This window comes from Lynx rufus, unplaced genomic scaffold (genome assembly GCF_022079265.1).
Source record: "Lynx rufus isolate CCGP_SWC_20201006 ecotype Redwood Valley unplaced genomic scaffold, mLynRuf1.p SCAF_4, whole genome shotgun sequence".
NCBI lineage: Eukaryota > Metazoa > Chordata > Mammalia > Carnivora > Felidae > Lynx > Lynx rufus.
This window is the reverse complement of record NW_025814856.1, coordinates 74,386,317-74,412,781: the sequence shown is the minus strand read 5'-3', so window position 1 is coordinate 74,412,781 and position 26,465 is coordinate 74,386,317. Positions and strand designations below refer to the sequence as shown.

At 37.7% G+C, this 26,465-nt stretch overlaps 1 protein-coding gene across 1 annotated transcript in view; it reads left to right on the top strand.

Annotated features, from left to right (window-relative positions):
* SUGCT (succinyl-CoA:glutarate-CoA transferase) overlaps nt 1–26,465 on the top strand; it is a 330,930-nt gene that overhangs the window by 187,782 nt on the left and 116,683 nt on the right. The gene's annotated exons all lie outside the window — the stretch shown is intronic.

Sequence of the window (26,465 nt, the reverse complement as noted above, 5' to 3'; positions counted from 1 at the left end):
CCCCAGCTGACAATAATATTCTCACAGGGTTGGAGTAAAATGAAAACTCGCGTGTGACGGATCTTTATTTTCAGAGCAAAGCAGATGGTTCAGGAACTGCTGTTCTTTATTAAGTGTCTAAACTTGTCCTTAGAAATTCTTGATGTTGGCTAGTGTGAATGAATATGTGAAGGAATTGTGATCTTTCACAAATAAAATAAGAACAGAAACTAACTCTTCTTCCAAACCCTTAACCTTTGCTTAGCTTTGTAGATTCATTTCTCATTGTATTTACTAATATATTTGTTATATCTTCTCTAATACGTTTAAGAGTTAGAGGTGTCTTTTTCATCACCATATCCTTTCTCACATCCAGCAGAAGTATGGACTAGGCACCATGTAAATATCTGTTGAATGAAGGAGTGAAGTTTACTGTAGCCATTTCAGTGCTAATGGCCTTGACAGAGCATGTAGAAGTCAGCGTTTTGCATTTGCCAGGAAATCAATCCATCAACAACTGCTACTCATCCTTTTGGTTTTAAGAACATTATTTCCTTCAGCAAAACTAGCTTCTTTTCCATTTCTTTTAATACCAATTTGAGCAATTCAGTGACCCAATGTGAATCTGGAATTTTTCGCTTTCTATTTCTGTGTATCTTCTCCTTGTCCCTGAGGCGTTACTATGATTTCCTTGTAGAAGTGCCTTTTGGCATAACTACAGTAGTGGAGACATTTTCTTTTCTTTTCTTTTTTCCTTTTTAAGTTTTTATTTATTTATTTTGAGAGAAACAGAGACAGTGTGAGCTGAAGACGGGCAGAGGGAGAGGGAGAGAGAGAGAGAGAGAGAGAGAAAATCCCAAGTAGCCTCCACACTGTTAGCACAGAGCCTAACATGGGGCTCAATCTCATGAACTGTGAGATCATGACCTGAGCCAAAACCAAGAGTCTGATACTTAACTGTCTGAGCCACCCAGGTACCCCTGAAGACATTTTCTTGAGTGCCTCCCCTTTTTTCTTTAGCAGTGCTTTTATGACCACTGTTAGTGACATTTGGGTTCCCTACTTCTTAGCCCTCTGTGGCTAAACTTCTAGCCAGACCTACCAAAAGCTGCATTTTTGAACTTTTTAGAGATCATCAAATTCAGCCTTCTCACTTCTCTGATAGGCAACTTGATACCTGGGGCGCCTGGGTGGCTCAGTTGGTTAAGCGTCCGACTTCAGCTTAGGTCATGATCCCACCACTCATGAATTCAAGCCCTGAGTTGGGCTCCATGCTGACAGCTCAGAGCCTGGAACCTGCTTCCGATTCTGTGTCTCCCTCTCTCTCTGCTTCTCCCCTGCTCACTCTCTCTCTCTCTCTCTCTCAAAAATAAATAAATGTTAAAAAAAAAAAAGGAATTTGATACCTGTATTGAATAGATGGATCCCAACCCTGATCTGCCTCCTTGTTGACTAGTCTTTCAGATCCTGCTACCTTTGACAGGAGAGTGCTGTGGTTCCAGTTGCTTCTTCTATTCCAAACCATACCCTCTCCGTCAAACTTGCTCATGGCTGAAAGGTTGCCATCAACTAATTGATACTTATCACTGACTGTGGAGATCCATCTCAAAGGCATTTTAACAGAGGGAAATGTTGGAACCTGTGGGAGTTCATCACTAATAATGGAAGGCGTATTTTTAGTTTTTGGTGTGTGGAGAAAGCATTTTTGACTCGGAAGGCTTTATAGTATAATTCCAAATCACATCACATAGGGATGTGTTCACTGTGTTGTAGTGTAAGGTTTATAGTTTATTTTTTGATTATTTTTTTAAAAAATGGAATGTCTTTTAAAGATATATATTTTTAATGTTTTATTTATTTATTTTTGAGAGGGGGTGGTGGGGAAGGGCAGAGGGAGAAGGAGACCGAGAATCTGAAGCAGACTCTGCGCTGACAGCAGTGAGCCTGATGCGAGGCTTGAACTCACAAACCGTGAGATCGTGACCTGAGCTGAAGTCGGACGCTTAAACAACTGAACTACCCAGGCGCCCCAGAAAAAATAGAATGTCTTTTAAAAAAGTTTTGTATGTCGGGGTGCCTGGGGGGCTCAGTCAGTTAAGCGTCTGACTTCGGCTCAGGTCATGATCTCACGGTTCATGAGTTCGGGCCCCACTTGGGGCTCTGGACTGACAGCTCAGAGCCTGGAGCCCACTTCTGATTTTGTGTCTCCCTCTCTCTCTCTCTCTCTCTCTCAGCCCCTCCCCCACTCATTCTCTGTCTCACTCAAAAATAAATAAACATTAAAAAAAAAAAAGGACCTTGGCTGTCCTTCCTGTGCTCAGGAGTCTTGAGTATGCTGTCAATTATTTTACTGTGAGGTTAAAAGAAATTTAGAATCTTTTGGCTTTTACTAGGGTAGGTAAAGGATATGGGAGACTCTGTGTGTGCATGTGTATATATTCTTTGAAGACAGAAATGTACTTTTCCTGCCAGAATTGTCCCTGTCACATAAAGTGGATACTGTGCTTATTTGATCTAGTTGATTGCAGCTTTATTATCTGTAAGAAATAAGAGAAGATCTACTAGGATCTTTCCTCAGGAACTCAGAATTCATCTGTTTTTTCTTGGTAGAGGACCGGTTCAGCACTGTGATTAAGGAACAAATGCAAATTCAGCTTGAATGAAACCAGCATATTAAGATGGATCCTAGATATGTTTCTAGACCTTGGTCTGTTTTTAATTTTTAAAATAGATTTGGGAAATATTTTTATGGGTGAGTGCCAGGATAATTATAATTCAGTTTTCTAGAATAATTATAGCTTTGCATCTAATTTGAGTTGTCTGCATTTGGAGCTGAAAGTCTATAATGGAAGACCCCAATGGTCTCAGGAATTAGTTAGGCACCCTGCTCACTCTGCTTAATTCTTGTTGAACCCTATCTGAAAGATCACAGACCTTGAATGCATGGAATGTAAATTTCTGAAAAGTAAGGATCCTTCATTTGCGTGTTATTTTATGTACCCTCAATCCTTAACTTCTCGGGTTGATTATCCACTTGTGTTCATTCTTCCCTATTCTTCAACTGCCAACTTTCTGAAAATGAGTAAACCAAACAAAAGTAGAGAGAATTGAGATAGTCATTCTGCTACTTGTTGAATAGATTTGGTGGGTGCTTTTCTGAGAATTCAGATTTTTAAAAAGTGGATTTCAGTGTTTCTTTTGTTACCATTACCATTGGGCCTTGCCTCTGAGAAACACCTAGCCCAAGGGGTTAATAATTACATAATGCTGATGTGATGCTGATGATTTTTAATGCATTGGTATTAGTCCAGTGTTTCTCAGCCCTTCAGACATTTATATTTATAAAGACAGGATTTTGGGGGATGGGAGAGAAGAGTGCAGAGAAAGCAATTGGCTGGTCTTCAAAAAGAATATGTTTTATTGTGTAATATGGTTATCAGTGGGGCCACTGCACTTTACATACATGCTTAACATCATAATCCCCCTAATTTCATAACCCATGTGTATCCAAAAGTCTCTCCCATATTTCTTTAACATGCTAGGAGCCTGTATTTGTATGTTCCTCTCTACTTTCCAGGCTCATGATCCTTACTGACCCCTCTCCCTCTCTCCAGAAGATCCATTCACACATATACTCATGAAGAGAGGAGACTATACTGAACATTTTCAAGGAAAAGGGGGAGATTTTATAGATGAAACTTATACAGTCTCTGATAGGAGGTCTCACCTGTCTTAACCATATCTTTTGGCTGCTACTGGGGAGTTTTACTATCTTGAATAGCATAAGAATCTCCCCATCTTTTCTGTTCCTCTTTCTCTCCCCTCTTTTTTTTCAGAGACCAACGAACTTCTCTACTCTTATACAGAATTATTGTGCTCTGTAGTGCAAGCACAGATCTTTGGGTGGCCATCTCTGCCCTAAATGCTTAACAATGTACTGCTATTGTGCCCTAAGGAGCATGCTTGTATATGGATCTAACAGAAGCCCACTGAGCTCCCTCTGGATTCCTGATAAGACCATCTCTCTCCCAGTCCATACTACCAGCAGGACTTGGGGGAGCTCGCAGAGTTCTATGTGTTCCTTGGAAAAAAACCACAATCTCTTCAGCTACAGCATTGCCTTCATGATTAGTATGTACTGCCACAGAGACCAATCTGGGGAATGAGACAACCACAATTACCTCCTTCCCTTAAAAGAACACCAATCCCATCATCCTTTACACATTTGCCTCAATCACCACCAGGACTCCAAGCCTTCCAGGCTATGTGTTATCACCCGCACAATTATTCTCACATGGCTCCGTTCATCTCTTCCTTTGACCCAGTTATTTCTTCTGCCAACAGTCTTGGTGACTTTACAATCCACTTAGATGACCCAAGCAACATCCTGGCATCTCATTTCTTTAGTGTCCCATGGCCCTTAATGATCTTTTCCTGTTTGCACTTGACTACCATTCAGGTGTTTCTCAGGCTTTAACATGCATATGAATCTCTACATAGAAATCGTAAGACGCATTGTCTGATTCCAGGTGATATTGATGCTGCACTATGAGTAATAAATGACTATATTATTATTGGTAACTATACCGTCTCCTTTGTATTCAAGTGGCAAAAGCCCACTGTTGATTAGACTTAATGCTCCTTTCAATCTACGCCCACACTCAAGTATGAATATGGCTAGAGGAAAACACAGCTACCATGTTGACAAGCTCCCTCTCCATTCACCACCATTTTTCTCAAGTGGTCCCTCACCCTTACCCACAATCCTGGCACACTATCTACATATTTATTTTCTTTCTCTGAGATGACCATTTCACATCTCTGTCCTCAGACCTTCCCCCATCTCCTCATCCTTAGCCAAAGATGGTCTCTTATTTCACTGAAAATTGATGCGATTGGAAAAGAACTATTTCATCTTTTCTCTGCCATGCCTCCCCAGCTCCTAAATGTGTTCCCATCTATGGTTCACTTCATTCCCTCCTGTCACAATGGATGAATTGTCCCTTTCCACATTTTGCCTATTTAAAGGCATTGCCCCTGTACTTTATCTCCTCTGTCACCTGCATTGTGTATCTGTGGGTAGTCATATGATCATGTCCCTCACCTTAAAAACCCCAGCAACCTTCCTTAGACCCCCAAGACGTCTTTTTCCTTTTACCATCCCATTTCTCTGTGCTCTTGTATTACAGAATTCCTCAGAAGAGTTTTGGGTGGTATCTGCTGGGAAGAAGGACTACATCATCTAGTTTGCAATGTCATTTGTACCTCACAGGCAAAGAGATTTTACATTCCTCCGTCCTCAGCCATTTGGGTGCTGTGGAATAGCTCAGGGAAGCTGACTTTCTGAGCAGTTCATTAATATTACTCTTTTTATGCTTTTTCTTGAGGCTTTCAAATGTAGGGCCTTCAAAAAAACCTTTCCTTTAAATGGCCTGAGAATTCACATGGCAATTTCTTTTAAAGCTTCCTTTTTCTGGAGTACCCTCTAAACCAAGAAATTGAAGAAAACAATTATTTAGATGATTAAATAAAATCATGTCTCCTTTTCTTCGGTTTGGGCCCATTCAACCAAGGAATAGAGCAGGAAGCTTGCTCTGTTATTTCTGGTATGGACATTATACTGTATATTTAATTTGGCACAAGCAGAGACTCAGACAGGCAGTAAATTCCAAGTTTGAAGAGATGCAGTACTTTGCTATCATTCCTTAGAAAACGTTAAAATGCTGTTAAATCATAACAGATTAGGTAACCTTGGGAATCTTTTTTTTTTTCACCCATGTTAAGATTTTTTAAAAAGTGAAAATGTAAATGATATATATCTGTCTCTTCTTGTGTGACTTTTTTTTTTTTTTTACCATAGTCACACTAAAGCATTCACTGGAATTTGAAAGTATACTTTAAACAGGCATATGATTATATTGCATATTTAATTTCATTGATGTATTAGTAAATAACAGTAAAATAATCATGCTGGCTTCCATTGAAACAATGATTTTTTATATTATGTAAATTATATAAATTTTTATATATTCATTATATAATAAATAATATATGATTATATACATAATTATATAATAAATTTACATAATATATACCTTATATAAATTATATATATATACTCACATATATAAAACGTATATATATGTAAATATGTTGATGAAAGGGAGACCAAGAGAGAGAAAGCAACTTTGCTGTGGCCATTGGTAGAAAATCAGAGACCCTGGATCAGAACCATGGTTTTAATATTTCCAAAACTTGCTTCCTTTCCCTCTGTATTTAAACTAGTAGTTCTTTTGGTGCTTGATACATTGTGGATGCCTGTCTTTTAGTTTCTTTGATAGATGGTAGAATTCTTCTCATATTTTTCCATCATCTTGACAAATGACCTATTTATTATGATTCTGGAAGGCATCAAACCTAATAAATGACATTGACGTACATTTGAATTTTGAGCTATGGGGCAATTAATGGTAGGTTTCCATCATGTTTTCAATGTATGCTTTCAAATGACTCTTGATTTTTCAATTAAACAGTTTCTTGAGCCTCCAGTGGAGTAGGCAGTGTTTTAATTCTCGAAGGCTTCCAGATGAGGAAGAACTGGGCCTTTGATTTCAAGGAGGTCAGGAGCACTACAGCAGGCATGGTTGGGAGAGCTTGAACTTGGGAGTCAGACCGGGGTTCATAACTTGGCTCTGCCCTTTATTGACTGTGAAATCTCGAACAGGTCTTTTGATATCACTAGTGTTAGCTGCTTCCTACACAACAAGTTGATAATGATAGTAGTTTCCATGTTTGTCTGAAAGAATTAAATGGAATAGCATATGCTGGATATTTGCTGCAGTACCAGACTCTTGTAAGAATTCAGTGGAAGGTGGCTCCTATTATTATTTCTGTAGTTAACTTATTACTTTGTGAAAGTTTCTAGGAAACTACGAAATAATCTCTGTGAAAGCTATCCATGGCAATGGAGGGGCAGAGTAAATAAACAATAAAGATACATAGCCGAATTTCTTTCATAATGGAATTTCTACTTTAATTTGTTTCTTTCTTTTCAAGATGGAAAGGAGAGCAACATGCTGTGGTATTTTTGTTTGTTTTAGAAAACAGAAAACTGTTCTTAGATCTTTTGAAGAAATTGCAAGTTGTACCATTGCCAAAATGTACCATTCTTTTTTCCCCAGTTGTATTGAGGAATAATTGACATACATTTCTGTATCAGTTTAAGGTGTACAGTGTGATGGTTTGATTTACACATATTGTGAAGTGATAATACAATAGATTCAGCTAATGTCCATTTTTTCTTGTAGTTGCAAAAAAAAAAGAGAAAAAGAAAAAAGGAAAAAAAATTTTTTTCTCCTTGTGCTGAGAACTCTCTTACAACTTCTTGAAAGAAATCTAGTTTGAGGAGAATCATATATTGCAATATCATCGAGTTGTCAAGGGGAATAGGGCTTCTTGTTTATCGAATTGTCTGGTTAATTGAGATTTAGTATATATTCATAGTTAGCAAAATGAAACATGACAAAAATGATTTTCAGAAATAATCTCTGAGAAGCCCACAAGATGGGAACCTATCTCTATAAAAGTTACATCTCCCTTTGAGGGCCAAAAATTATGGTGATTTGTCCTCCAGTTTTAAAAAGTGAGAGAATTAGAGAATATTTTAAACATCTGTTCTTGTAATCTTAAGATTGCAATGAACTTTGATAATGTTTACCCAGTAAAAAAATACCTGGGGATTTATTTGAAACAAAAGTGCCGGTGATAGGAAATACATTAGATTGCATCTCTGAGGTTTCTGAAAACTTTTGGATTACTTAGTAGTGACAAGTTAGAATATTCAAATGTCTGTCTTTTTTTTGGGTAAATTAAGGCATGAATTATCTGAATATCTCCCACATCCTTTATTCTACAGCTTTTGGCAAGGTAGCTTTGGAGTATTTGCTATAAAGCTTATATGTGTGCCTCAGTTCTTATGAATTTTGGATTCTTCTAAAGCAAAACAAAAATTTTTATTTGGAGATTCTGGTTACTTTGAAGCCAGTTGGCCTGGACTTTGCCACAGTCCTAAGAATATAGGTAATTGGGCAGTCCAACAGGCAGATAAAATTAGGGCAAATATGCCAGCTACTGGCATAATAGTTGCCACTCTCTGGGCTTCTCCTTAGAAAAAGTTCAGCTTTCTTTAGTTTAAAATAAAATTCTGAAGTTTAAAAGAAATTTGACAATATGATGTTTAAGGAGAGCATATTGCACAAAGAATAAATGTAGTTATGACTGTTCAAAAACTAATGTGCTTTTTAAAAATCAGAATTGCCTCCAATTGACAAATACAGTCTTTTTTAAAAAAAATATTTATTTCTTTAGAGAGACAGAGAGAGAGGCAGGGAGGGGCAGAGAGAGAGAGAGAGAGAGAGGGAGAGAGAGAATCCCAAGCAGGCCCCACGTGGTTGGCACAGAGCCTGACATGGAACTCAGTCTCACAAACTGCAAGATCATGATCTGAACCAAAATGAAGAGTGGGATGCTTAACCGATTGAGCCACACAGGCACCCCAATATGGTTTTTTAATGCATTTTACTAAGAGGTAAAATAGAGACACAAGGACAGGCAATGTATCTTAAGAAATATACCTGAAATTCATTTAGGATTTTATCAACTTCTCTTGCATTCTCAATATTCTCAATATATAAGCAGAATTGATGGGATTGTATGTTGTTTATACCTATCAATTTTGGCTAAAATTTGATGGTGGGAATGCAAATTGGTGCAGCCACTGTGGAAAACAGTATGGAGGTTCCTAAAAAAAATTAAAAACAGAATTATCATGTGATCCAGTAGTTCCTACTGCTAGGTATTTAGCCAAAAACAATGAAAACACACATTTGAAAAGATATATGCACCCCTATGTTTATTTCAGCATTATTTACATTAGCCAAGATATGGAAGCAGCCCAAGTGTCCATCCATAGATGAATGGATAAAGGAGATATGGTAATAAATAAATAATGGAATATTACCATAAAAAAATGAAATCTTGCCATTTGCAACAACATGGATGGATCCGTAGGGAATAATGCTAAGTGAAATAAGTCAAAGACAGGTATACAATTTCACTCGTGTGAAATTTAAGAATCAAAACAGGTAAACAAACAAACAGAAAAAACCAGACTCTTAAATACAGAGAACACACTGGTGGTTGCCAGAGGGGAGGTGGTGGGGGAATGGGTGAAATAGATAAAGGAGATTAAGAGTATATTTACCTTGGTGAGCACTGACAAATTTATGAAATTGTTGAATCATTTTACTCTATACCTGAAACTAATATAACACTGCATGTTCATTATACTTGAATTAAAAAAAAAAAGAATAATAAAAAAAACTTGGCTAAAATTATCCAAGAGAATTAAACACCATTTTGAATAATATTAATAGTCATTACTCTTAATAATATATTAATAGTTATAACCATCACTAGAGGTAACATTTATTGAATGATTACTCCATGTTAGTTATTAACTACTTTACCTATATTAATTCAGTCATCACACAACCCTCTGAAATAGGTATTGCTGTTGTCCTCACTTTCAGATGAGGATACTGAGGCATAGAGAGGTTAGGTAACCAACTCGCCCGAGGTCATATGCAAGTAAATGGTGTAATAGGATTCTAACACAATAGGCAGGTGATGCAGGGCTACTTACTGACACTGGCATGTTATTTCATTTTCTGTCTTCGTCCCACTTTTGAGGAAGAATTATGTGACATTTTCCTCTACCTACTTTCCCCTTTGGGACTGCCAAGAATAATTGAAGAGGTAGAAACAATTCTGTTGTTGACCCATCACAAACATCCTTAATTATGACTTAAAAGCAGATTTCCATCAGGAAATCAAGTTGTAAATCTTTTGAATAAATCCTTTGATTGCAGATGCTGAAACTATTAGAATCATAGCTAAGTCAAGTTCTAGTGAAACAGGTATTTCTAGCTCTGTCTGTGGTAATGAGAACAATATTGTCCTTGAGCGATATGGGAGCTTGGGATGGTTTGAACTGTTGTGAGACTCACAGTTTCTGGTTTTCAAACTGTGTTTCTGTGAGGGTAGTAGCTGGGGTGGGATTTGGGGTGAGAAGGAGTATTTAAGGTGTGAAGAGGAGTATTTAGAGTATGGGGAGGGGCAGGCTGGGGAGAAATCAGATAGTTAGATCTCCAAGTACTCTAACTCTATTTCAGCCAAAACAGGTCCACTTTTGTTTGTTTGAAATAGGAATCCCACTGCTTAAAAAAAAAAAAAAAAAAAAAAAAAAAAAAAAAAAAAAAGATTATTTGTACTAAAGGATTCTCCTAGACTAGAAAGTGGGTTTTGTACATGGTTCTGTGTGTGTTTGGGGAAAGAGAGACTGATTTTCCTCAATGTTGATGGCTCCTAGCACTGTGACCTAGAACCAAAGGGTTTCATCTAGCTGAGGAGGAGTCTGAGTGGGGCCTGACAGATGAACTGGGTGAAGGAGCTCATACATTACCTTACAGCTAAGAGTCTGGTCCGGGGGCTCTGCATGGAGGTCAAGGCTCTTTGGCTCAGATAAATCACATAGGACTGGGTTCTGGAGACAGTTGGATTTGGATATAGTCACACATCCTGTTCTGTACTTAGGAATGTCCAGGCAAAATATTGTTGAAATTCTGAGGAGGTCTGCTTAGTGCCTAGACATTACCCCAATGGCTTCCTGCTCAGGTGTGGGTTACCTGAGGGAAAAAGAACTGAGTTCTGATATGGTTCAAATCACTATTATAATATAATTTGGTATTGAGCAAATAAAATAATAACAATGAAAGAAAACTTACAAGATGTTAAGTTCTGAAGTGAACCTGAGACTTGAGCAAATCATGTCACAAATAAATATGGTTGTGAAGTAAGCTCTTTTCCTTCTTAGTTTTGTTGGTGGTATTTAGGATGAGGAGTGTTGGCCTCAGGACTCTGCTCAGACAGGAGACCATAAGTGTGCATGCTGAGTTGGGCGAATGAACCAGGAACTTAAAAAAAAAATCATGGTAATAATTCATCTGACCTAATTTTAACCTGGAAGTGATGATTCTCAAATGTCCCTTCCCTCTTTTCTTTCCTGAGGGTAAAAGCAGGTATGAACTGTTCTAGGTCCGTGCCACTCTCTAAATGGTCCATGGAGTAGTGGCATCAGCATTACCTGTAGCTTGTTAGAAATAATAGATTCTAGTCTATTCTACTGAACCAGAATCTGTATTTTAACAAGATTCTCAGGTGATTTCATGTTCACGTTAGATTTTGAGATGCCCTGGTCTAAAGTACATGTAAAATACTTTCGGTCATTGTATTATGTGTCCACTAGATGTCACTCTTGTAACCTGATAATGGGATGGCACTTTTCAATGGGGACTTGAAAAAAAATCTGTGAATAATGAGCACATTATTAGGTGATTTCCTCCCTATCCTTAGAGCTACTGATATTCACATTGATTATTTTAGGTAAAACTACCTTTCTTTTTGCTTCAAAGTCCTGGAGAGAGATTCCTGGAAGTGATTTTCATTTTGTTGAATGAGCACTCATGCCTTCTGTCTCTCCCTCCTCAAGCCCCCTGTTGCTTGGGCTAGTTCTGTCATTATATAACCTTAGCACAGAATATACTGCACTTGCTCTGACTGACTGGCTTACCGAGAGAACAGAGAGCAGGTTTGATTTCTGCAGAAGTGATTGGGAGCAGAAAGGAAGCAAGGCTGTATCCTGAAATTAGCATCAATCTCTGTGTGATTGTTGGAGGAAGTGTGGACCTTTCTGAATTCTCGGGGTGTCTCCAGGGTGGTTTTACAAAAAAGATCAAGTTCACTTCTGCTTAGAAGGAAATGTCCCAAGTGTAACCTTTTAAGGTGCTAGTTCCAGCCATGAAGATGGATGTAAGGGACATTTACAGGTAAATTTTACTGTAGAGTAAAATCCATAGGGAGATGATATACTTTCAGAAACATATGAGGCCCCTAGGACAAGTCCTGTTAACAACTGGTTAGGTCTGCATATTAGGAAAGAGGGTGAAAAGGTTAAGGACTATGCTTTAGAATATCCAATTTTTTGCCGGATGCCCAGCTTGAGAAAAGTTAGTCTTGAAATAAATCAAACCCTTGCAAAACTCTCTTCCCTCTGAGTCTGATGTGGTTTTTCATCTGTTTCAGTTAACAAGGGTAGCAAACGACTCATAAAGTAGCAGGTATGTGTGTGTGCGCTTGGGTGTGTTTGATGAGCACGTATATTTCCTCTTCTTGGTCTGTGGGAGGGTCATTTAATTTGGTAATATCACCAAACGAATGCAAAATGTTTGATTTGATTTCAGTCAAGTAAATATTCTTATTGGTATGAAAACAATATGGTTTTTGCTTAAATATAATTTTTCTTTTGTTCAATATAATTAAAGTGGCCATAGTATTTACTTCTAAGCTTTAGAATCTTTTTGGCAACATCATTTACAATGATGTGATTCTTAATGATGAGGAACAAAAGTAAGCATTTCAAGCGTTTTACTGAAAACCAATTTCGTTTTTAAAAACAGAATCTAAATTATGGAAAGCAAGCCTAAAATGCTTATTCCCATTCTAGCCATGGTCTAAATTTCTACATCTGCAGCGATAGCATTTTACACCACCATCCCTTCTACTGTTGAATTTCCTTCTCTCCTTTGTTTTTAATTGTTGCTCTTGATGCTGTCAGATGTAGCAGCATACTTTAGATGTATTATTTAAAAGCATGGGCTTTGGAGTGAGACAGACCTTGGGCAAACTGCTTTATTTCACTGAACCTTAGTTTTGTTTGTAAAGTAGAGATACTATTACCTGCCTCATGGGTGGTGGTGATGATTGAGCAAGACAGTGCATTTGAAGTATGTGGCATAGGGGTGCCTGGGTGGCTCAACGGATTAAACATCAGACTCTTGATTTTGGTTCAGGTCATGCCCTCACCATTCAGGAGTTCTAGCCCCGCGTCTGGCTCTGCCTTGTCAGCGTGGATTGAGATTCTCTTTCTTTTCTTCTCTCTCTGCTCCTACCCTGCTGGTGTTCTGTCTCTCTCTATCTTTCTCAAAGTTAATAAATAAACTTAAAAAAAGTTAAGTGTGTGAGGCATAGAGTCAGGCACATAGTGTAGTAGACGGTAGGTGTTATCACCATTTTTGCATCCATCCCACAGCCCCCAGACCTGTGGCTGGTATCCCCATCTCTCCTGTTAAAATCCCTGCACCAACTGTGGCAGGAGCCCCTGTCCCTATACTTTTTCTCTCCAAGTCAAGGAAGAGTCTTGCTTTCCTCTGCCCAGCCGATGTGCATGTGGTGGGGTGGGGCAGGGAGCAGATGACGAGGGTGGTGGAGCGATAGAGCAGGTGTTGGCCCAGGACTGCAGCAAGGAGAGAAGTCGTCCTCACAGCCCACACTGGAACTCTTGGTGGACATCTCCCTCAGGGTCATAAAATGGTGGTCCCGTTCAGCAGAAAATTGAGAGGACTGTTAGGATCATCAGTGCATCCACAGGACAGGCTGGCCTGGCCCATGACCCTGTTCACCAATTTAAACAATGCTTTTAAAGCAAAACAAAAAAACAACAAACAAAACAAAACAAAACAAAACAAAAACCCTTGAGATGCAAACTGCCAAATCTCAATTGAATTTCTGTAACATATGTTTCAGCTCATTTGCTCTTTCTTATCTTAACTGCTTTGGAATGACTTTTTTGGTCCTGAAGGATCTCTAGACCTTGGGGTTACTGGAACATTACCTGGTTAGCAGCAGACTCAGAGAGCTGCTGTGCAGAAGTCTGAGGAGATACTTCATCCCGAGAATAAGCCACCCTGTGGTTTCATTTGATAATATCCTGTTGATGAAGAACAATGGAGATTTTGATGTAGCAGTAGCTGTAGGAGTGTGCTGCCTCAAGTAGAAGAGGATTTAAAATATTAAGAATTATGAGCATGATGTATCTTAAAAATACACTCTCACTCTTTTTGTTTCTTTGCTAGACTTTTGGAATCTGCACTGGACTTTTTTACATAGTGAATCTTAATATATATTTTCAGTAGTTTAAAATGCATGCTCAACAACAACAAAAAAACCTTAAAAAGGGCATGGATCATTCTTTTCCCCTCATCATATCATTCTTGTTTCCATTGCAAGGAGTCAAGTCAGTAAGTTCAGTCCAGTTCAAAGAAGAGGGGGTAGGGAGCAAAACTTATAATGGTGTTACTGTGTAGATTGCAAAAGAATCTGAGGTTTGTTCAGCAAATATAATGGTGCATTGAGGTGTTGTGTTAATGTGGGGGGCCAGAAAATGAGCTCTGTGTGTAGCAAATCTGTTAAGTGGCAGTTTAGAGTTTAACCTAAAAATTGGGAGAAAGTTGATAAGTGCACAGGAAGCATGAGACCCAATTTGACACAGATCTTGCTAAGGAGATGGTGGTGGGGTGTGGAAGGAGGGGTGGGAGGAGAAGGGACTCTGGCATGTTGGATGAAGATGGGATGGAAAAACTGTCCATCCATCAAAACAGAATTGATACTTTGGGGGAAAAGCAAAGTCTCACGTATTTAAGTGCATAGTGGATATATAAACTCTGGAAGTATAAATAAGAGTGGATGGGTTGCCTGGGTGGCTCAGTCAGTTGAGTGTCCGACTGAGGCTCAGGTCATGACCTTGCAGTTCATGGGTTCAAGCCCCATGTTGGACTCTGTGCTGACAGCTCAGAGCCTGGAGCCTGCTTTGGATTCTGTGTCTCCCTCTCTCTCTGCCCCTCCCCTGCTCATGCTCTTTCTCTCTCAAAAAATGAATAAACCTTTATTTTTTTTTTTTAAAAAAAGAGTGCAGAAGCTTTTTATCTTCATAAGGTCCCAGTAATTCATTTTTGCTTTTAATTCCCTTGCCTTTGGTCAACTGATGAATGGATAAAGAAATTGTGGTTTATATACACAATGGAATACTACGTGGCAATGAGAAAGAATGAAATATGGCCTTTTGTAGCAACGTGGATGGAACTGGAGAGTGTGATGCTAAGTGAAATAAGCCATACAGAGAAAGACAGATACCATATGGTTTCACTCTTATGTGGATCTTGAGAAACTTAACAGAAACCCGTGGGGGAGGGGAAGGAAAAAAAAAAAGAGGTTAGAGTGGGAGAGAGCGAAAGCATAAGAGACTGTTAAAGACTGAGAGCAAACTGAGGGTTGATGGGGGGTGGGAGGGAGGGGAGGGTGGGTGATGGGTATTGAGGAGGGCACCTTTTGGGATGAACACTGGGTGTTGTATGGAAACCAATTTGACAATAAATTTCATATATTGAAAAAAAAATTTGTTTCAAAAAAAAAAAAAAAGAAGAGTGGATAGAATGATTGGTAGCAAGTAAGGATCCCAATTCCATTTTTCCCCCCTCCTTAGGCTTGGTAGAAGGAGGAAACTAGTAGGAACTGGTGAAAACTGGTTACTACAGGGTTAGGAATCCATGGGAATATTAGGGATGGATGAACTGATGGGGTTATAACATTTTATGAGCAGAAATGATGAAAACAGAATAGGTATAGTAAAAACAGTAAACAAAAATGTACAAAATAATGCTGGGTAAATACATTCTGTGTGGATGAGAAATTCATGCCCAATAATAATATATTTAGGGACACTATGGATCCTAAACTTTTTTGTTTGTTTCTTAATCCCTGTGAGAAACTCTGAAATTCTTTCTCAAAAAAGTCCACATTCCCATAGACATGTGTGGTTTTGCCTACGATTTCAGGAGCTTCTCAGACTTCCCAGCACCCATTCCTGGACCGTGGCTAAGATTCCCCACTAAATGCCTACCAGATAGGGTAAGGATATTGAAATGCTATTGATAACAGTGGAGAATTAGACCAAATAATAGTTATGAGGGAAGTCATACCCTAAGATTGGAAGATCTCACACAAATATCTGTTTCATAAGGCAAGAAGTTTTGAAATTAAGGAAGGAGAGAAATTATACTGGCCTTGAGCCTAAGATTAGACAGGGATTAGTGCAGGAAATTATCTGTGACTGTTGTAATAATGCTCACAACTCAATTACATTCAACCTTCTGAAGGGGAGTAAAAGACGAAAAAATCCTGTCACATTATTATTCAGTTCTAGAGAATGGAACTATGATCAAATCAATGTGTGCATGCAGTTAACATTGAAAGTAATATTTTAAAAAGTCTGTAACTTGTAGGAAACCTGGAAATGCTTTAAGCACATTAATGGAAGGGCAGGGAAATATGTCACATACCAAAGATTAGGAGTTTATATAAAAACGTTTGCATCCATCTCATAAAGTGTAAAAGAAGCAAAAGTGGGGGTCGGGGGAAAGTAGGCAAAAGATTGTGCCAGTCGAGAACAAGGAAGGCCTCAAAGTGTGACAGGTCAGGTGTAAATAAGTCAGGTTGTAAAGGAATTCAAGAAACAGCACAAAAAGGACTCTAATCCAGAAATAAAAGCTTTTTTATACATGAAAGGCAGAAGGTCAACTGGGGAATCAATAGGACCGCTTGATGATCAGGATGCAAAAGATGTGCTCCCGGGGAAGAAAGATCTGGAGCCTCACTGAATTCTTTGCTTTGGTCTTTGTTGAAACATAGACATTTCCACTGTCATCACGTCTTTTGAAGCAAAGAGGCGAGAGATGTAGTATGAGATCAAATGATGGTAGGGGAACAGGATGTTCTACCTGCTTGGCATGCCGGATATGAGTAAATTGCTGAAACTTTATGGCATCTGTTATAAAGGTCTGAAGAAGCTCAAGGGAATAAGTGACCAGAGTGCAAGATAAGCTATTGCATGTATTCTTCAGTATTTGTGAAGTCTACTCTTGTTTCATTTCTAATGGAGAGGCCCTAAAGTCTACCGGTGAAGCTCACTCATATTGGTAAACTCCAGAAGTTAAGGGATCATTGACCACTTAGTGTAATGAGTGGAGAGGAGCATTCTGTTTCCTAGAACATGTCTGAATTGGTTGAGGAGGTTCATAAGCACCAGGAAAAAAACAAAACCAACAAATGTGATTTGTTTAGACTTCAAGGAGTCAGTTACACAGTTTTACAACAAAGCTATTCCAAATCGTGTTACCATGGTTAGAGAAGGACTATTTTGTCACACATAGGTGTGAATAGAGGAAACAAAAAGTAGGATGTGTGAGCCTGCTGTTGATGGAGACGTGTAAACAGTGAGGCCCCTCCAGGGATTTCTGCTGGGGCTCTTTATTAAACATGTTTATAGATAATCTGGAAGAGTAAGTACACCATGAAATTTCAGAGGGGGCAGGACTGAGCTCTTTTGGCTGGTGAAATTAAAAAATCAGCAAGAATGAGTTTTGAAAGATTGTATAAGTGGAGAAGAAAGTGGCTGGGAGGCTGAAAGTGCTGAAAGTACTGGGAGAAGTGCTACCCATTTATGGAGAAACCAGAGTAAACTCGTAAAATTTTGGGCTCTGAATTATTTAGAAACCTGCTTTCATTTAGAAGCCAGAAAAGGAATTTGGCATCATTCCTTTCTGAGTAGCCCGTCAGAATGTCTCATCCTTCTGAATAGGCCGGCAGAATGTTGGAAGATTCTGAAAACAAAGGTACACGTGAAGCCAAACCATTGTGCCTATGTATTCTTTTGTTTTTGACCCTCCTATCTCAAAAAGGCACATGACAGATACCTGGTTTCAAACCCTGACACAGTCCTCAAAACACTGTCATGAGGACCAAATTAAATACATGTAAAATTGCCTAGAACCGTGGTCCATGGCAAATATTGAATGCAGAGTCCCAGAGGGGGCATGATGAGATTAGATGCTCTTCGTTGGAAGAAATCATTCAATCTGTCCCTTGGTACAGGATATTCCATCCCAGATGCTGATCCAGCTTCTCTCTAACTCACCTACAAGGAACTTGCTTCTTAAAGGAAGATGATTTAATAATTGTCACTAAGTACTTTATACTTAGTTGAAAGCTACCTTTCTGTAAGTTATAGAACAACAGAAAAGAAAGACCTGAGACATCACTCCTTGTTTTCTGAATGAGGACCAGGAATATAGGGTGAAATCAAATCTCAGGAAAGTAAATGAGAGACAAATGACCGATTTCTGAACTCTGATTTTTCAAGAGTGTAATCAATCATAAAGTTCCCGACACACAAGCTTACACATCTCTGTTTAGTTAGTGATTACTAGATGCTTAACTCAGAGTGGTGGGCTCTGTGGAAAGTGTATAGACTACCTGGGATTCCATTCTCAAGAGTCTTAAAAAAAATGCTGGGCAACCTATTACCGATGTTGTCACTTTTCAATCCCAGCGTATTAGAAGTTAATAGAAGGTCCCAAAATCTTAACTGTTGGTCTCCCTCAGTCTTGAGAAGCAATGTAGTCTGAAATATCTTGCTGTTTTTAGAAGCGTGGCATATAAGAAGCTTTCTAATATGAAGTAATCACTGTTGATAAACATCTTTATTTTGTTTGTTTGTTTAAAATCCAGGCTAAGCTATGGAGTGAGTTTCATAGTTATACCCAAATATATACATCTATATCAGCATTTCACTTTCCGGTTTATCTCAAAATGTTACTCTAATTCATCTGTTAATTCCTAAGATAATTGTTATATTTATTAGAAATTTCTATTGGCCCATGAACTCACAGCTATTATAATTACTTGCAAAATATAAATTAATTTGCGTACTAGTGAGTCATGATATTTATCTATAATAATTACCAACATGCCACCTCACAGAATGTTTCTGGCCAGGGTGATAGAGCAAATTAGGCAGGCTTGGGACTTGAATCCAGATTTTTCCAAAGCCAAGAAATCAGAAACCTCTTTGAAACCATGCCTTGTGTTTCAGTCCTAGAATCTTTTGGAAAAAAGATAAAGGAAAAGGAACCATAGAGATCTATGTAGATGATGGCATTTCACCAGAAGAGTGAGAAAGGTCTTCATATAGGAAATGAAGTTTGATTTAAATATTGAAGGCTGAGTAGAAGCTTGATAAGTGAAGAAGAGAGAATGGGGAGAAGAGGGTTTGAGTATTTGAAGCCTGTGTGTGTACAAGGCATGGATCGACGAATGCATCCAGGTGACTTCCCATTCGTTTTCTTCCTGTAGAGGAATGAACACTGTCCTATATCTGGTATTATCAATATCATGAATGCTTTTAGCCTTGTACATACATGTATGTCTTCAAATAATACATAGTACTGTTTTAGGTGCTTGTAAACATTATATAAATAGTATCATACTGATACATCATTTTGAAAATTGCCTTTTTTTCTTTCAAGCTCATTTTTATAAGTTTTATCAGCATTAACACATACAGTTCTAATACATTTATTTTTAATGCCCTGTATTATTCCATTCCATCAGTATGGCACATTGTTTACCATTTACCTGTTGAAAGACTTCTGTACATTTTTGTTGTTCATATATCTGAAATTCTTTGGAATCTATACCTGAGAATAGAATTGCTGGGTCATAGATATTTGTATCTTCAACTTTGCCTGTATTATATAAATAGATTTTCTAATATTGCATCAGTTTTTGGATTCCCAGGAAAACCCATTGATTTACTGTATTGTTTTTACATCTTTATAAATTTATTTTTCTAGAGTTTTATATGGGACTGTTACATCTGTTTTACATTATAAGTAAACTGGCACAGAACTTCCTTTTGTCATGGTACTCGTGTGTGTGTGTGTGTGTGTGTGTGTGTGTGTGTTTTAATATAAATCTCATAATGAGATAGAGGGGGCACCTGTGTGGCTGAGTTGTTTGAGTGTCCGACTTTGGCCCAGATCATGATCTCATGGTTCATGAGTTCACACTCCGTGTTGGGCTCTGTGCTGACAGCTCAGAGCCTGGGTGGAGCCTGCTTTGGATTCTGTGTCTCCCGCTCTCTCTGCCCCTTCCTCACTCATGCTCTGTCTCTGTCTCTCTCTGTCTCAAAAATAAATAATCATTAAAAAAAATTTAAAAAATGAGATAGAGAATATCCATTCCTTTGCTGTTCTCTAGATTAGAATTATCTGTATATTAAAAGTTTGTAGAAATTGTCTATTAGACCAAATGGTTCTAGTAGTCTTTGGATGAATAGATTTTAAATTATAGATTTTTTTGAAAGATTAAAGATCTACATATTGGATTTCTATTTCTTTTTAAGTCAGTTTTACTGAGTTACATTTTTTTCTATAAATTTGTCCATGCAATCTAAGTATTCTAATTTATTCTCATAAAGTTAAGCATATTTTCCCATAATTAAAAAATACTGTTGTACCTATTATTGTTTTCTTCTTTTCATTCCTAACATAGAGAAAACAACTATAGGGTAGTGAATAAAAGCACAGACTATATAGCCATATTATCTCTGTTTGAATACAGGTTACCCAATTTTCGGGTTATATGACCTTGGGAAAGTTACAAAACTTCTCTGTGCCTCAGCTCCTCAACTATAAAAATGATAGTAAAATAGCATTTACCTTACAGGCTGTACTTAGAATTTTATAAACCTAAAAAAATGTATATACACAAAAATACCTATATGTACACATATGTGCGTAAACACAAATGTATATATGTATATATATTTTTTCACCTATCTTATCTGCATGTACACACACATGCACATATATACATCATTATACATATGATGATGTAATGTATACATTATAGACATGGATTAAATGTTTGTGTCACTCAAAATTCATACACGGAAGCCTTAACCCTCAGTGTGGCTGCTTAGAGTAAAACGTAAGAGAAGAGACATGAATTGAAGAATAATTGTTAACTAAAAGGGAACCAGAAGTTAAAGATTTGGAAATTTCTCAGCCTGTCCATATTGCAAAAAATGAGAAAGCATGTTTAGAGGAGAACACCAAAGGTGTGGCTAAAGTATAATTTGATAAAGAGATCATATGATTATATGAGCAGAAATACTGCCAATTTGGACTGAAGGGGATTGAGACAGGACAAAGTGAAGGAAGGCTGGGGACCTCTGGAATTCTACAGAAAGGGACCATAGAGCTATCCAGGTGCAGTACTGGTTATCCTTCAAGAAAAGGGAAGAATTACCTCAAAGTCAATTCAGAAATCATTGGGGCTCTCCCTCCACTGAAGGCCCAGGGGTTAAGGCTGATTGCTCTTTGGTTTCAGAGGTGGAGCCCCCTCTTTAGTTTCAATGTGCCAGGTGACTACTGCAAAGATCTGTGTGGGCAGCCCCATAGAGCCGTGGGGATGATGCTACCACTCCAGTGAGCTTGGAGGGCAGAGTGCTGAACCAGAGTATTGTTAGTCTTGAGGCTCAAGATCTATTAGAATTTACTTTGGCAGGTTTTGGACTTCCTTAGAACCCATCACCCTTTTCTTCCTTCCGGATTTTCGCTTTTGGAATGGGAATGGCTACCCTATGCCTGTCCTCCCATTATATTCTGGAAGCACATAACTTGTCTGAGTTCACAAGTTCACAGCCAGAGAGGAATTCTGTCTCAGATGAATTGTACCCAGAGTCTCACCCAAACCTGATTTAGATGAATTTTAGATGAGACTTCAGATTTTAATGATGATGTAATGAGTTAAGACTTTGAGGCTGTTGAAATGGAATTAATGTATTTTACATGTGAGAAGCACATGAAATTTGGGGGGGCCAGGGATGGAATGTTATGAACTGAAAGTTTGTAGCCCCTCAAATTCATATATGGAAGCCCCATCCCCCAGTGTGGCTACATTTACTTTATGGAATGTAATTAAGGTTAAATGAGGTCATAAGGGTGGGGACACCAGAGAGCTCTTTGTGAGTCTCCCCTCCTTTGTGCACGCGCTGAGGAAAGGCCATGTGAGGACATGCTGAGAAGTGGCTGTTTGCAAGCCAGGAAGAAAACTCTCACCAGAAACTTAATTGGCTAGAACCATGATCTTGAGCTTCTGGCCTTCAGAACTATGATAAATGCCTGTTGTTTAAGCTACCTAGTCTGTGGTGTTTTGTTATAGAAGCCCGAGCAGACTAATATACTACTTGGACCTGACTGGGTTAATTAAGTTCCATGTAAGAAGCTGCCATGATTTTTAGGGAAGATTTTTCTTCCCTATCTCACGTGGAGACATTTATATTTCCCTTGCAGGCCGACATTTTTTTTTTCTAGTTGAGCCCTGCTTTTTAAAAATATATCAACAGTATGTGAAAGTGTCTATTTTTCCTCATTCTTACCAGCAATGCTAGATATTATCATTAAAAAAATCTTTTCCTATTTGCAGATGAAAAATGATACTGCCTTTTTTTTATCTTAGTTGACATTTATTTGATCTCAAGAGTTTTATTTTAGCCATATTTTTGTTCTGCTTTTGTAACTTCCTTATTCAGATCATTAAGCAATTTTACAATTTTCATTTTTTTCTTACTGATTTCTGGAATATCCTCAAAGTTCTTGACTTCTTTAATTGTCATTTATGATGTCACTATGGCTGTTGTCTGTTTTTGACAGCTGACTTTCGCATTCTTGGCTGGTTCTGGTCTTGGGTACTTGCTTGAAGATCATTCATGGTTTTAACTATGGCCCACATCTTCTGTGCTTACAACTGTCTCATCATCTCTGTCTTTCTTCATTATACCCCAGTGAAATATTTAAGGGTTATATAAGATACCTGATCTTTCCTAAGATCCTGGGACAGGCTATCTACCTGGATTAATAGTAATTACATGATTTTTTATGTGTAGGTATTTTGTAGAAGGATTTTATTTTATATAAAAGAGTAGATTGATTACTGTTAAGATATGGATTTTCTCATTTAGTTTTGCCTATAGAAATCCTTTTTTGGATCATGTAGGCAAAATGCATGTGAGGAAGTAATCATTTTCATGAACACTGGTTAAAAATACATCAGCGAAGACCCTATAAATACTGGTGATACTGTTATACGTAAAACAATGGATTGGATAGATTCTTGGCTTGCTTATTATGGCATAGTTTGTATGCATGTGCATACACATATGTGTCCATGTATATATGTACACATATATGTGTATATATGCGTCATATGTTATATATTTTAAGTAGGGTTGAGAAATTGTCCTGCTTATGGTTGGACTTCCATCTTCTCTTGACCCTCTGTGGCTCTGATTATACATTATCCTCTAATATAAGCTTGAATGTTTCCAAATTTATATGTGAAATGTCATTATTGCCAAGAAGGAAATGTTCAGTAAATTACAAAGTTAATCAGGAAGCCATTGGAAATAATAACAAAAATAATGAAATTCTATAATTTAACAATTGAAATCGACTGGATAAAAACAAGTTTATGGAAATAATATTTTTACTTATTTGTAAATATATTGAGTTGAGTTGCATGAATGGCAAACTAAATTTTGAGGTATCCAGAATAACTTAACATTAATTTTTTTTTTGAGAGAGAGAGAAAGAGAGAGAGAGAAGGTGCAAGTGAGAGAGGGGAAGAGAGAGAGAGAGGGAGAGAGAGAGACAGAAAGAAAGAGAGGGGGAGAGAGGGAGAGAGAGAGAGAGAGAGAGAGAGAGAGAGAGAATACCAAGCAGGCTCTGCAGGGTCATCCCAGAGCCTGATGTAGGGCTAGACTCACCAACTGTGAGATCATGACCTGAGCCGAAGTTAGATGCTTAACTGACTGAGCCACCCAGGTGCCCTTAACATTGATTTTTTTTTTGTTTACTATTTTTTTATTAGCTTGTTTTATTTTTTATTTTTTTAAATTTACATCCAGATTAGTTACCATATAGTGCAACAATGATTTCAGGAGTAGATTCCTTAGTGCCCCTTACCCATTTAGCCCATCCCCCCTCCCACAACCCCTCCCTTAACCCTCAATTTGTTCTCCATATTTATGAGTCTCTTCTGTTTTGTCCCCCTCCCTATTTTTATATTATTTTTGTTTCCCTTCCCTTATGTTCATCTGTTTTGTCTCTTAAAGTCCTCATATGAGTGAAGTCATATGATATCTGTCTTTCTCTGACTGACTCATTTCACTTAGCATAATACCCTCCAGTTCCATCCACGTAGTTGCAAATGGCAAGATTTTCATTCTTTTGGATTGCTGAGTAATACTCCATTGTGTATATATACCACATCTTCTTTATCCATTAATCCATCGATGGACATTTGGGCTCTTTCCATATTTTGGCTATTGTTGATAGTGCTGCTATAAACATGGGGTGCATGTGTCCCTTCAAAACAGCACACCTGTATCCCTTGGATAAATGCCTAGTAGTGCAATTTCTGGGTCGTAGGGTAGTTCTATTTTTAGTTTTTTGAGGAACCTCCATACTGTTTACCAGAGTGGCTGCACCAGCTTGCATTCCCAATATTAATTTTTTTATAGGCAATAAAAATTATGAGTATATAAAGAAAAAAATATTGGCTGAAATCCATCATCCAAGATATAATATAACTATTATTGAAATTCGTGTGCCTTTTTTCTAGTCTGTTCTTTCTCATTTTTTATGTGTGTGTCCATGTGTTTGTGTAGATGTATTTGTGTGCTTATTTGAATTGCTAGGTTTGGAGAGGTGTATATATAAATGTACATATGTGTGTGCATGTATGTACATGTATACATAGACAAATGTGTATGTACACATGTGTATATATGTGTGCAACACATACATCCATATAAATGTGCATTTCCATCTCTCCCATTTTTCTTTATCTTGATCATCTGCCATATCATTATGTATCTTTCAAAAACGTGATTTTTAAAAATGTTTATTATTTATTTTTGGGACAGAGAGAGACAGAGTGTGAACGAGGCAGGGGCAGAGAGAGAGGGAGACCCAAAGCAGGCTCCAGGCTCTGAGCTGTCAGCACTGAGCCCGATGCAGGGCTCCAACCCACGAACCGTGAGATCATGACCTGTGCTGAAGTCAGATGCTTAACCGGCTGAGCCACCCAGGTGCCCTTCAAAAACATGATTTTTAATGTCACATGGGTTAAAAATGATGTGGTGAATAGGCATGTATATAACAAAGATTTTTAGAAGAGGAAATTACCCACGTGGTTTTCCTAGTGTTTTTATGGATTTCATTATTGTGTTTGATTTTTGTCACTTGTCACATTGAAAAACATCTTTATCACTTGAGTTTAAATTTAAGCTCCTTAACAATGTCATATAAGGGATCTGTTCTGTTCTTATCTTTCCTGTTTCAAATTCTTAGTATCCTGTCGCTCCTTCCCCGGTCATCATCAACACTTGGTATTTGTGTTGTGTTCTAGCTCAACCCCAGAAGTTTATACATTCTTCTTCCTCCGCCCACACACCATTTCTCTATTGCTGATTGGCTAGTGAGCTTATTTGCAGTTTTTGTTCAGTTAATCATTTGTGGAGTTAATCTTTTTCTCATTCATTTGTAAAACTTTTTATATGTTGAAGATATTAATCTTTTGACATACAGTTGTGATATTTTTCTTACGTTATTCACATGTAAATTTTATATGTGGTGGTTTTCTTTATGTAGAATACTTTGATTTTTTTAATGTGATCAAATCCATCACTCTTTTAAGATTTTAGTTTTTGGAGTAAATTGTCTGCATGATTTTGTTTTCCTATTTTTTGGAATTTTAAATTCATCTCAGGTTTTTATGGCTATATAATCTGAAGTAAATTTTAACAGTTTTTTTCCCTCTCAATAATATGTGAATTATTCCAGAATATTGAAGTAATCCATGCTTTGTCCACTGTTTAAAGCATTAATTTTGTGACATATCAAATTTACATATATTGGTCATTTTCTGACTCCTGTGTTCTGTTTATTCTATTCATGTCTTCTCTCAAACCTGTGTCACATTGTGACTCTATAATATGCTCTAATATTCTGTGGTGAATATCGCCCCTCATTTTCATTTTCATCATTTACTTAGATTTTTTGGTGATGATTTCTTTCAAAATAGGTAAAAAGTTTTTTTCAAGTTAAGAAATCCCTTTCAAGTTTTCTTAAGATTACATTGAACATATAAATTGTTGGGCAAGGGTTTTCCCTTTAACTTACTGATTAATGCATTAGTATAATAAATTTCTTAATATTGAGTTATTCAGATATTTCTGGGACCAATTGTATTCAGTCATAGTTTATTTTTCTCTTATATGCTGCTGATCTAATATGATAGTATTTTAGTTACAATTTTTACATCTATTTTTCTAAGTATTGATTCATAAGTTTTCTTTATTATGTTTTAGGTTGTAGTTTGAGGACAATGCTAGATTTTGGATATCAAAGTAGGCAGTTTTCCAGTTTTGTTAAGAGTTGAACTTTTTTTCTTAGATCTTTTTAAATTATTAGGATATAACTGACATACAACATTGTGTAAGTTAAGATGGTGTACAATAGGGGCGCCTGGGTGGCGCAGTCGGTTAAGCGTCCGACTTCAGCCAGGTCACGATCTCGCGCTCCGTGAGTTCGAGCCCCGCGTCAGGCTCTGGGCTGATGGCTCAGAGC